Source organism: Chrysochloris asiatica, unplaced genomic scaffold, assembly GCF_000296735.1.
Source record: "Chrysochloris asiatica unplaced genomic scaffold, ChrAsi1.0 scaffold00017, whole genome shotgun sequence".
In the NCBI taxonomy this organism is placed as follows: domain Eukaryota; kingdom Metazoa; phylum Chordata; class Mammalia; order Afrosoricida; family Chrysochloridae; genus Chrysochloris; species Chrysochloris asiatica.
Window position 1 is genome coordinate 24,475,055 of NW_006408535.1, and position 12,313 is coordinate 24,487,367.

At 34.8% G+C, this 12,313-nt stretch overlaps 1 protein-coding gene across 2 annotated transcripts in view; it reads left to right on the top strand.

Annotated features, from left to right (window-relative positions):
• The window catches only part of LOC102826306 (RNA-binding protein Nova-1-like), a 182,390-nt gene that overhangs the window by 99,925 nt on the left and 70,152 nt on the right, over positions 1–12,313 (top strand). The window lies entirely within an intron of this gene.

The window sequence follows — 12,313 nt, forward strand, 5'->3', positions numbered from 1 at the left end:
TCTATGTATATATATATATATACTGTGAACCACAAGATCCAGTCTGTTTCAACACATAGCTACCCTGTATAGGATTTCCAAACCTTTGTGGGAGCAGGAAGCTTCATCTTTCATCCACAGAGTGACTGGTAGCTTCGAACAGCTTACCTTATGGTTAGCAACCCAGTTTGTGACCAGTATGCTTCCACGGCTCATGAGAAATGGTATATATATATATATATATAATTTATTCTCCCATGTAATAAATACTCATTATGCTTATGTGGCATATACCTATTTGCTTTTCTGATAGTTATACTGAATAACATGGTGGCAATCAAAATTTTCATTGACCTGTGTGACTTAGTTTTGACTTCTGAGCTAAAAAATAAGTCATTTTCAAAAGAACAGTTAATTGTTGAAAACAAAAATTAGAAAGTCAGTACAAATTATGCTTTGGTTGATAGTGAATTTAAGGAAATATTTCAGAGGGGGATTCTTGTACAATACTTGATTTTAAATATTTTTATTTTAGTTTGCTTTCTAATTATAGAATCATTAGGCATGTTTTATGGTACATTTTCTTTGCCCTTTCTAATGTCCATTTCTCTAAAGCAGAGCCTCTTAAATCATGGTTCATGGAAATTTACATCTTTATTTGGATTAACTATTACCAGAAATGTAGAATTTCTGCCAATTATGAAAATTGACAGCAAATCACAATAGTATGACGCTATTTAATATTGTAGCTATTGAAGATACCTAGAGATGGGTATATTGGTGTGCCAGTAAAACTTGATTCATAAATGTAAGTGGTGACCTAGATTTGGCCTACTGGCCATATTCAACTGATTGCTGCTTTAGATTATTTCCTCATGTGGTGCAATGGAAAAATATGCTGTACTGCAAGGTTGGTTTGAACTGCAATGTCTGCTGTACAGGCTCACCAGCCGCTCCTTGGAAACTCTATCTAAACCCTTAAGAATCAGCCTGCTAATCTCAAGGTCAGCAGTTCGAAACTACCAGGTGTTCCCCGGGAGAAAGATGAGGCTTTCTGCTCCCTTAAAGATTTGCAGGCTCAGAAACCCTGTGCAGGGACACTATGAGTCGGAACCGACTCCATGGTACTTTACAACTTTACAACAGGATCACTATGAGTTGGCACCAACTTGCCTGCATTCTCGACAAAGTGCCTCTTAGGAGGTGCTCATTTACAAAGGTTTATAAAGAGACATGGAGTCCTGGTGTAGCACAGCAGGCTAATGCACTGGACTGCAAGGTCAGTTTGAACTTCAAGGTTAGCAGTTCATGCTCACCAACCCCTCCTCCAAAACCCTATAAAGGGTCACTATGAGTCGGAAACAACTCTGTGGTACTTAACAACAACAATAAAGACAAGTAAAAGGGTACAGCTAAAATAGATGTAATTGATTAACATTTGATGAGTTTAGAGGAGTGTTAGAACAAGATTATCGAAATATACAAGACTTTGTAAGAACCCAGACACAGGTTAGAAAAAATATATTTTAAGGGGAAACAAATGAGTCATTTTTCTGAGAATAGGCTGATCACTAAAGTCTTACACTGAACATCTATATTGATTTTTTTTTTTTTTTACATCGGTCATTTCTAACTACAGCTTCATTTTTGTTTGAACTTTTGTACAAGCATAAGCATAATAGGGGTAGACAAAACTTCATTTTTCTGTAGAACTGCTTGTTTCTAGGCCAAAGGTAAAGGTACAGCAGAAATTTTACAGAAGTGACAGACTGCATTGTATGACAGAAACAGCATTTAAAAATCGAAAATGGAGTCTTTTAAAGCAAAATGGGGTTTGCCCTAGATTTTAGTTAGACGTCTCAGTCATGTCAAGAGCCATTTAAAAATGTTCTTATTTACTGCTTATATCCCTATTATTTTTACTTTTTGTCCTTTATAATTAAGGAGTACTGCTTTGAAAAATTTGAAAAGAGTTCCCAAAGAAGTCTTAATGAAATATTTGCAAATAATGAATATATACATTTCTTCAGATCTGTCTTACAGAGACACTATGACCTCTCAGTATGACAAATTTGAAGTATATATTCATATTTAAGCTTTGGTGTATTCTATTTTAAATAGTATCTTTACATTATATAGCAATATTTCTCAGGATCTAGTGTATAGAACAATGATTTTAACAAAATGTTTCATTAGGATGGTGTTCTATAGTCAAGCAGGTTTGAAAACTGCCATATATTATATTTCCTTCTAAAAAAATTCATGGTATGTATTATTACACTAAAAGTTATGAGTGCAAGTAGACTATCTTGTTTAGTTAATTTTAGACCAGTGGATCCCATACTTATTAGACTAGAAACACTGCCTGATTCTACGCCAACCTTACAGTCCTTCCTATGCTTGAGCCCATTGCTGCTGAAGTCATCTCATTGCAGGACGGAGGACTTTCCTCTTTTTCACTAACTCTCCACTTTAGCAAGCATGATGCCCTTCTTCAGAGACTGGTCCCTGCTGATATGTCTGAATTATGAGATATTAAGTCTGGCCTTGCTGGTTTCTAAGGACCCTTCTGGCTGTACTTCTTGCAACACAATTTGTTTTTCTTTTGGCATTCCATCATACTTTCAATATTCTCCTCCAACACCATAACTCAAATGCATCAATTCTCTGATCTTCCTTATTTACTCTTCAACTTTCACAAGCATATGAAGTTATTGAAAAACTATGGCTTGGGTCAGGTGCACCTTAGTCCTCAAACTGACATCTTTGCTCTTGAACACTTTAGAGAGGTCTTGTGCAGTAGGTTTGCCTAATGTAATACGTCCTTTGATTTCTTGACTGTTGTTACCAAGAATGTTGATGGTTGATCCAAGTAAAATGAAACTTTTGACAATTTCAATCTTTTCTCATTTATCTTGATGCTATCTATTAGTCCGGTGGTGAAGATTTTAGCTTTCTTTACATTGAGCAAAGCTTACCAAAGGCTGTGTGTGGTCTTTGATCTTCCTCAGTATTTAAAATTTTCTTTGCTTTTAGCAAGTAAGGTTGTTATCATCTGCAAATCGCTGGTCGTTAATGAGTCTTCTTCCAATACTGATGCCAGGTTCTTCTTCATATAATCTAGTTTCTCAAATTATTTTCTCAGCATACAGATTGAATAAATGCGGTGAAAGACTCTAACTGCATATAACCTATATGAAGTCTCTTTAAATCAAAGTCAAATTCACTTATTGCTCTTTCACTCTCTCACACTTTATCTCTCTCTCTCACTTACACACACCTTAAAACCTATCAATAAACTTAAGGTATTAATTTAAAACATTGTTTCCAAATCTGTAAATTGTGGATGATTAAAATTTAAAAGTAGACTTATAGATTGAATCAAAATAGACACATTTCATTGTTTTGATTACTGTTATCTTTCATGTAAATAAGAAAGATATACAAATGTTGTTGTTGTTAAGTGCCATTGAGTCAATTCCAACCCATAACGACCCTGTATAAGGTTTCTGAGGAGCAGCTGGTGAGCTTGAACCACCGACCTTGTAGTTCAAATGGCTTTGCTGTCTGGTGCATTAACCCACAGTGCCACACCAGGACTCCAAAGGAGCTGTTTCATCCCTGGGTGGGTCAAAGTTTTCCCTAATTAACTATAATCCCTACTACTATTCTTTTGAATAACCTGAAATACTTCAGTGGGTTTTTTAGGTTTTGTGTGTGTGTGCTGGGAGTATTAATTTTGCATACTTGCTGTTCATCTGGGCAATTTACCCATGCAGCTTTGTATGTATTAGAATCCAAGTAAAATTAAAGCTTAATGAGAAAGTTTCTTCACTCATTATTTATTCAACAAATAGTTATTGATCATCTCAAATCTGCCAGATATTGGGCTAATTGATAGACATAAAGCTCCTAGGTTCATGAAGTAAGATCTTATGGAAGACACTATCAAGTAAATTAAATGTTCATTTAAAAAACAATATGATTAATTGTTTTGGACTTTTCATTCCAAAAGTGATATTTATAATCTGTTATGAATAATAGACCAACAGTAACCAGTACTGTTTGACTAATTATCTTTATACATCAATATGCAATATTTGAATATGTTCCTTTAAAAATTAATTTTGTCAAAACTTAAAAATATTATAAAAGGTTTGGTAAAATTATATATATTTTAGTGAAACACATTATAATTTTTATTAAAATATTCAAAAACTTGAATAAGTTACAACTAATCTTTCATTTTTTGTTTGAATGACAGCAAGAAACACAAGACTTGATAAACTGCATTTGTAGCTTTCCCATCCTATACCCTGATTAACATGATTCCCAATTTATACTCTTCAGTATTATTTTGCTCTGAGATTCCATTCTATTCAAACAAAAGTAGTTTATGTTAAGTCTTGGTTTTCTCTGTTTACTTTCCCTTTAATCCTTCTTACTTTTCTTCTAACCGTTCCCATCCCCCCCCCCTTCTCCCATAGCCTTTCTACCACATATTAGGAGCTTTTAAAAAAGCTTGTGTATTGTGTTTCTACAACTTCTGACTTTAGTATTATTTCATTTTAATCCTCACCTTTTATTTTATGTTTATCATTTCATATTGTTTATCAACTAAGATCCTTCAGAGATTTCATTGTACTGGAATAGTGTTTGTAAATAATAGGTATTCCTATTATCACTTACTATTTTGCTCTTAGTCTTATTCTAAAAATTTACAGTCAAGGCTTCCAAGGGAGACTGACTAACTAGATGAAAGTAGGGAATACTGCATTCTTTTTAGTTCTTTTTCTTGTCTATAATGGCAAATCAATAATATTAATTATCATTCAGTGAGTCAATCATAAAGCAAAAAATGATAAATCTTTTTCCTGTCTTCTCCCTTTTTCATTGACTGTTCTTAGAGCTCATTGTCTCTGATCACTTTACTTTTTTTTTTTTTTTTCCATTTTCTTCTCAGTCTTCTATGTGTCATATTCCATGCAGATCTACCTGTATCAAGTTCTCTTCTTGGTATGCTCTTAACAAAAGCTTGTATTCATGAATTAAGGAGCCATTGAATGTCAGTACAAAATGGTTCTTAATCTTCACATGTAGAGAGAGTTTATCAAATTCACTATATATCTAACTAAACACCTTCTCCATCTAAAACTTTCTTTTGTACCTTACTCTGTCAGCAGCATTACCATCATCTCAAGTATAGAGGTTTAGAAACTGTGAGGTTATCTTTTAGTCTTTGTCCATTGTTAGCCATGTAGCAATGATTGGTAAGTTTTGACAGTTTTACCTTTCAAGTATATTTTGCATCTGTGCAAGCTCACTGCAGCTAATTTTAATTGCATCATACCTGGATGGTTTAATAATATTTTTTAAAATTGTGTAAAGTATATATAATTTAGAAATTTTGTATTTTAAACCATCTTAAGTATATAATTCAGCTACATTAATGATATATATTTTGTTGTACAGTGACCATCACTATACATTTCCAAAAATTTATTTAAAAAAAAATAGAGTGTCTTACACATCATCCTAATTTTTTGAAGCGTTTGTTTCTTTACTTTTAACTGTTGGAGTATTGTTATAATAAGGAATTGGTCTTGTTTAGGACAGAATTTACAAGCTGTGAAGAACTTTAAAAAAAGAATCGTGGCACAGTGGATAAGTGCTGGACTAATCATTGAAAGGTCAGCAGTATGAATATGCCAGCTATTCTCCAGGGAAAAAAGGCAGCTGATTTGGTTTTGGTAAAAGTACTTCCAAGATAATTTAGGGCAGTGTTATAGCTATGGAAAATGCATTCTAGATAGGTGACTTGTCTAGGGTTACTTATCTTCCTCTAATTGGGATTCAGTTTTAACCATTAAGAGTTATTTATCTTTTTCAATTGACTACTTTTTCTGAGTTGTTGTAAAAATGCAGATTATACAACATTTGGTGTGCAATTCCATGAGATCAATTATATCACTCATGTTATGCAACTGTCACCAATATTCATTGCCACATTTCCATCTCCATAAACAGCAACTCACGTCTTAAATGATAATTCCATTTCCTCCTCCATTTCACCCATGTTAACTACTGTTAAACTTTGTGCTCTGCTTTTTATAGGTACTTCATATTAGTGAGAATATACAATACTTGTCCTAGTGACTAACTTATTTATTTCAGTATGATATTTTCAAGGTTCATCCATGCATGGAATGTATCAGAACTTTATTTCTTTTTATCACTAAATATTATTATACAATGGGATTTTCCACAATATTTTGAACTCCCCTCATATGTTTATGTTGTTGTTGTTAAGTGCTGTCAAGTCAGTTCTGACTCATAGTGACTCTGTATAGGGTTTCTGAGGACCAGCTCGTTAGCTCGAACTGTTGACCTTACAGTTCAAATGGCTTTGCAGTCTGGTGCATGAACCCATAGTTCTGCCCCTCGGTTTTGTTCATATAGCTCAATAGCTTACTTTATTTTGCCAAAGGAAGAGCTCTTCATCACAGATGGTACATTTAATATATGAAATTATTATCATTTTAAGGTAGTACAGGTTTGTTTTTTTCTAGTTATTTAAGGTAATACAGATTTGTTTTTTTCTAGTTATTCTAGTAGAGGTTAACAGGATAAAACAGTGGATACTTGTGACTGTAGGGAAATGGAAAGGACAGCAGGAAATTTACACACTAGCTAATTCTACTGCCTGATAGCTTTATTTAGAATACTGTTTTGATCTTAACCAAGTGAACCAAGGCTATTTAAAAATGCATATCTCAAAGGGTAGAATTCATAAAATTCTTTAAAAAGATGATATATATTAATCAAACATTACATAACAGGTATAATTTTACTTATTATGTCTAAAATTATTCTGGACAACTTTATTAAAACTCTAAAATTTGAATCAAAGTGAGATAGCTTTCTTTTTAGCTACAATAATACAAAAAGTAGAAGCCCAATTTGAACAGAAGGCTGTTCAGCAAGAAATATGCTTCAGTCATCAAATTACATCTAACTACTGTGACAAGATTTGCAGAAATCATTAGGCATGCCATTTAGAATCTAGTTTTGACATTAATCTGATTTTTTACATACTGAAACCGATTACATTGTGGTATCCTTTTTTCAGTCATTTCAATTAAGTATGTGTGCCCATTATTAGTGAACTAATTAAGTACACATCTCAAAGTTTGGAAAATTGTGCTAACCGCATGTTCATTAAAGCATAAAACAAATGCTACCTTGATAAATCATTTCTTAAGGAAGTGTACATGTCTGATGCTATTCAGTTTGGCACACAGCAAGCATGATACTGGTCAGTTTAGAAACTGTGAACTGCTAGTTCTGCAGTTCTACCATAACTTTAAACTAGAGCTCTGAAACATCCCAGCTGACTAGTTATGTACTAAGGAGTTCTTTGAAATATATTAAATAATTGCTATATACGAATAATCTAGTTTGCTTGGTTTAAGTGTCAAAACTAAATTCAGGAAATACCAGATAATTATTGAATGATGAATTGAAATCATCTCACATGTTTATTTTATTTGGTATTGGGTTGTTGTTGTTGTTCTTATGTGCCATTGAGTCGGCTCAACCATGTAGTTCAAAGCAACTTTGCAGTCCGGCACACTAGCCCACAGAACCACACCAAATATGTTGTTGACATACCTTTAAAGCTGTTATCTTTTTATTTGCATAAGTTAAATTCAGTACTGGTCATGATTTTCTTGATTGGTAAGAACTAGAAAGAGAGGTAAAGTAGACTATGATTTTAACCCTGCAATACAGCTTTACTTTGGCCAAGCATGAAAATTTTCTGTATTTGTAATGCATTTTTGGGGGGGTCCCAAGTATTGTTATGAATCAGGCTGCGAACCTTACGGTCAGCAGTTCAAAACAACCAGCTTTTCTGCGGGAGAAAGAGGAGGCTTTCTGCTCCCGTAAAGATTTACAGCTTTGGGAACCCTGTACAGGGTCACTATGAGTCGGAACTGACTCGACGGCCCTTAACAACAACAACAACAAAGTATGCTTTACTGAGATTGAACTTACTTCCCCTTATTAACTCAAGATCCAAACTAGTCTTCTGAGGACTACTGGAATAATTTCACAACCTGGAAAATTGCCTAGCATAATTTTTTTATATCCAGAACTCTATTAATGTGATCCCTTTCAGAGAAGCAGTTGGTAGTGGAGGTCAGGCACCATCTTATTTTCTGATTTCAGAGTTGTGGAGACTGTTTACGTGTTCCCTTAGTCCATGGACTAATTGATTCCAAGCCAATTCAGTTCTTATCACTCTTTTTTCTTCTATGTATGGAGAGACCATCAGCTTCACCTTAGACAGTTGCTCATGAGCTTTGAAGATCCTAGACACTAGTCACCAAAGTAAGATGTTAAGCAGTCTTTGTGGACTATGTTATGCCAGTTGACCATTCTGTCCCCTGAGACTATGGTTCTGAGCCCCCAGTCCCAGAAACTCATTACCTTAAGATGTTTGATAGTATCTAAGTTTTCATCATTTTGACCTTTACATAATCCAAAATGTTCATAGTTGTGTTTGCAGGAAATGTAAATACCTACATACAAATGTGCTCTTTCAAACTCTTACATATTTGGGAGGTAAATATGTATTTATAAGGAGCTCTGGTAGTGTAGTGGTTACGAATCAGGCTGCGAACTGCAAGGTCACCAGTTCGAAACTACCCTCTGTTCCATGGGAAAATGATGAGGCATTATGCTCCCATACAGATTTACGGCCTTGGAAACCCTGTACAGGGTTGCTATGAGTTGGAGCTGACTCCATGGCACATATCCACCACCACCATATGTATTTATATATACCACTCTGCCTCTCTTACTCACTCAGCCTTATCTCTTAATCCATATATCTACGCAGAGAAAAATGTTGTTCCAAGGTTGTGAATATAACACTGTTTGCCTCTCTCCTCTTTAGCCTATGCAAACTTCCCTGTGTCCTCACTTATCTTCATCATTCTTTGACTACCCTCCTCCTCCTTCTTGTATGTTGCCCTCCCTGTCACCTGAGCTAGCATGTGTCTACCCTCTAGTAAGTGAATTACTCTCCTTTCCTTCCCACCCTGGTAGCCATCAAAGAACATTAAAAGAAAGAAACCTTTTCCTAAGGTTTTAAAATAATATTTCCCCTATGGTGAATGACTAATGTCACTCAGCATAATGTCCTCAAGGTACATCCATGTTACGAGGTGTTTCGCAGAGTCATTGTTAGCCTTCAGTGTTACATAGTAATCCAAAATATGTAATGTGCAAAGATTATATATATAGTCTTCCATTGATGGGCATTTCAGCTGTCTCCGTTTTGCTATTATGAGTAGTGCTGTGATGAATACCAGTGTGCACATATATATGTACTCATGCCCTGGCTCATTTCTTGTGTGTTTATACCAAGTAGTGGGAAGCTCTATACCATTTTCCACGGTGGTTGAACCATTTTAGAGTCGCACTAGCAATGAAGGAGGGTCCTAGTCTCTCTACACCCCTGCAAGCATTTTTTGTTTTCTGTTTTTATGAACTTTGCTTTTAATGCTGGTGTAGGATGATATTGTTTTGATTTGCATCTTTCTAATAGTTAATGGTTGTCAGCATGTATTTATATAGTTATTGGCAACTGAATGCCTTCTTGGTGAACTAGCATAATTTTTAAAAATTCCATAAATCCTAAAAATATTTAGGGCTCAAGAAAGAACAGAGCACCTTATGTAGGTATTGGCAGCTTTGCATTGCCTTTAGAATGAGACCACTAAGAATGATATTTGGTTTTTAAGAAATGTCGGTATTCTAACTACCTTCTGTATTGTATCTGATAATGCTATTGGTTGAAATGTTTATAATATTCTTTGATTACAGACCAATATTAGCATCTAGTTTTGATTTTTTTAAATTAGTTTTTATAGTTTTTTTATATGACCGTCTAGTTTTTGTTTTTGAAATTAGTTTTTAAATTTTTCTCTAAATATTCAGTTTGTAAAATCTCTAAGTAGCTTAGTGGCTACGAATCGGGCTGCGAACCTTAAGGTCAGCGGTTTGAAACTACCAGCCGCCCCGCGGGAGAAAGATGAGGCTTTCTACTCCCGTAAAGATTTACACCCTCGGAAACCCTGTACAGGGTCGCTATGGGTCGGAACCGACTCGACGGCACTTAACAACAACAACAAAATCTCTAAGTACTTTATACAAATGAGATTTTTAAAAAAAAGGTTCTTTAAACTTCAGTACTATTTTTATAAATGAGTTGTAAATTATCAAATGAAATAAGCTATATGAAATGTTATGTTTTAATTATTTACAATGCTATTTTATTTAATACACATTATAAATCTCAAAAACATGATTATTATTATATGAAAATTTTAAATGAAGTCACATAAAAAGAAAAAGTAGACCAAATCATATGACTCAAATATAGATTATAACTTTTAGAGAAACAGTTTATATTCATTCATTTTTCTATATATAAACATTTGTACTATACACGTACACATATACAAATGCTTGGTAGAAGTGAACTAGTAAAAGCTATTCCAGCTGACTTTTCATCTTATTCATAAAGTATATATGAATAATGTTCAGGTCTTTCAACTTCTTATTAGTTCAAATATAGGATAGTGTGCTTATTTTTGTATTTGATCTTGCCTTTTAGCTCTTTGTTTACTATAGGAATCCCTTCAGGTATTCCTGTAATCATCATATTTGCCTGGACATGCACGCTCCACTTCTCAAGCTGAAGTTTATATTCACCGCTCTCACTTGGGATCAGACACCCCTGTTCTCTACTAAGCACAAAGAGAAGAATGGAGAATGTGCAGTTATTCTTTTACTACACAGTTACAAAGAACTGCCCTATCTTTTGCTTCAGCTGTCCTCCCTCATTTCTGTTTATTGCTTAAGAGTTTAAACCAGTATATGCTTTTTGTATGTTTGGGGCTCTGCTTCTTCCCTTATTTCATTCATTCAGTAGTGATTTGTTAGTTACGTACTGTGAATAGAGCGCACTTCAAAGCACTGAGGATATGGCAGTAATAAATCATAGTATTGTCCTTTAGGGAAGACAAGTAATTGAACAACTAATGCATGAAATTATAAGGATTCTGCAAACACTTAATATAGTAGTAGAGTTCCAGAGCACAGAATACAGCAGGGAGTGTCTGCTTTAGCAGAGTGGCCAGCTTCCTTATTCCTTATTCAGGAAATTTTCATAAATTCTAATCCAATAAAATAGCTTTCTAAGAATTTGAGATAAGACAGGAAAGGATGTTGAAATGTTTCCCCTGTATTGATCTACTTTTGTTTAGCATGCAAAGTGACACTGGAAAAAATTGGAAATGCTTCATGTTAACTCAGATTTTCATTTGTGTATAAAAATATGATGTAAGTGATACTATAACCACTAAATTGGACCTTGAATGGCCATTTAATGGGTAAAAAATATGTTGAGAATTTTTGTGATATCCACATCTGTAAAAAGATGAGCAGCAAACCATCCCTCCCACAACCTTCTTACTTAGCTGAACTCAATAATCCATTGCAATGTTATGGGATTTATTCAGGAAGTTTATAGGCTACATTACAGGATCAGAAACTACTCAGGGCACAGCTGCCTCCGTCAGCTGCTGCTAAATACCCACATAACACACCATCCACCATTAGCCTAAGCCTGAAGACACTAAGCTCTAGTTTCATGGCTCAGCAAACTTAGTGTAAGTGCCTCAAGGCACACCACTCTTCAGTCTTCCTGCCCGGAGTCACTCAGCTTTACTTGCTCTGTGGACATTTCATGCTCTGGTTTCTGACTCTGCTGCTGCTGCTGTACCTCTGATACTCCTCCAGTGTCTCAGCTTTCTGTCCCTGGGTCGAGGAGGTTCAATCAGCAGGGATATTGGAATTCAAAGGACACGCTCCACTTCTGGATCTTCTTTAATGGTAGTGAGATACCATGGCCTACTTATATGGCTGATTTTATATACATATTAGAGAACCAAGTTTTCACAATTTCAATTAGCTCTGTTAATATCCATAGCCGAATCATGGCATTCATCAGTATCTTCTCCCATCTTCTCTTAACCAGGCCCAGCAGAACAGAAATGTTTGGTGTGTCTTTCAGACCATGGTTAGAGGAGACAGTAGATACTTCCCTAAACCACAATATCCAAGCTATATTGTGTAGCTGTAGGCTGTGTTATGGACCATAAAGCAAGTTAGTTTATATTACTTGTAAAAAGAAAAGTTAAATAAACTTTTATAAGTGAGTAGTGAATGGTTAGGTGCTATTTATAAGTAGTGAGTGAAATAC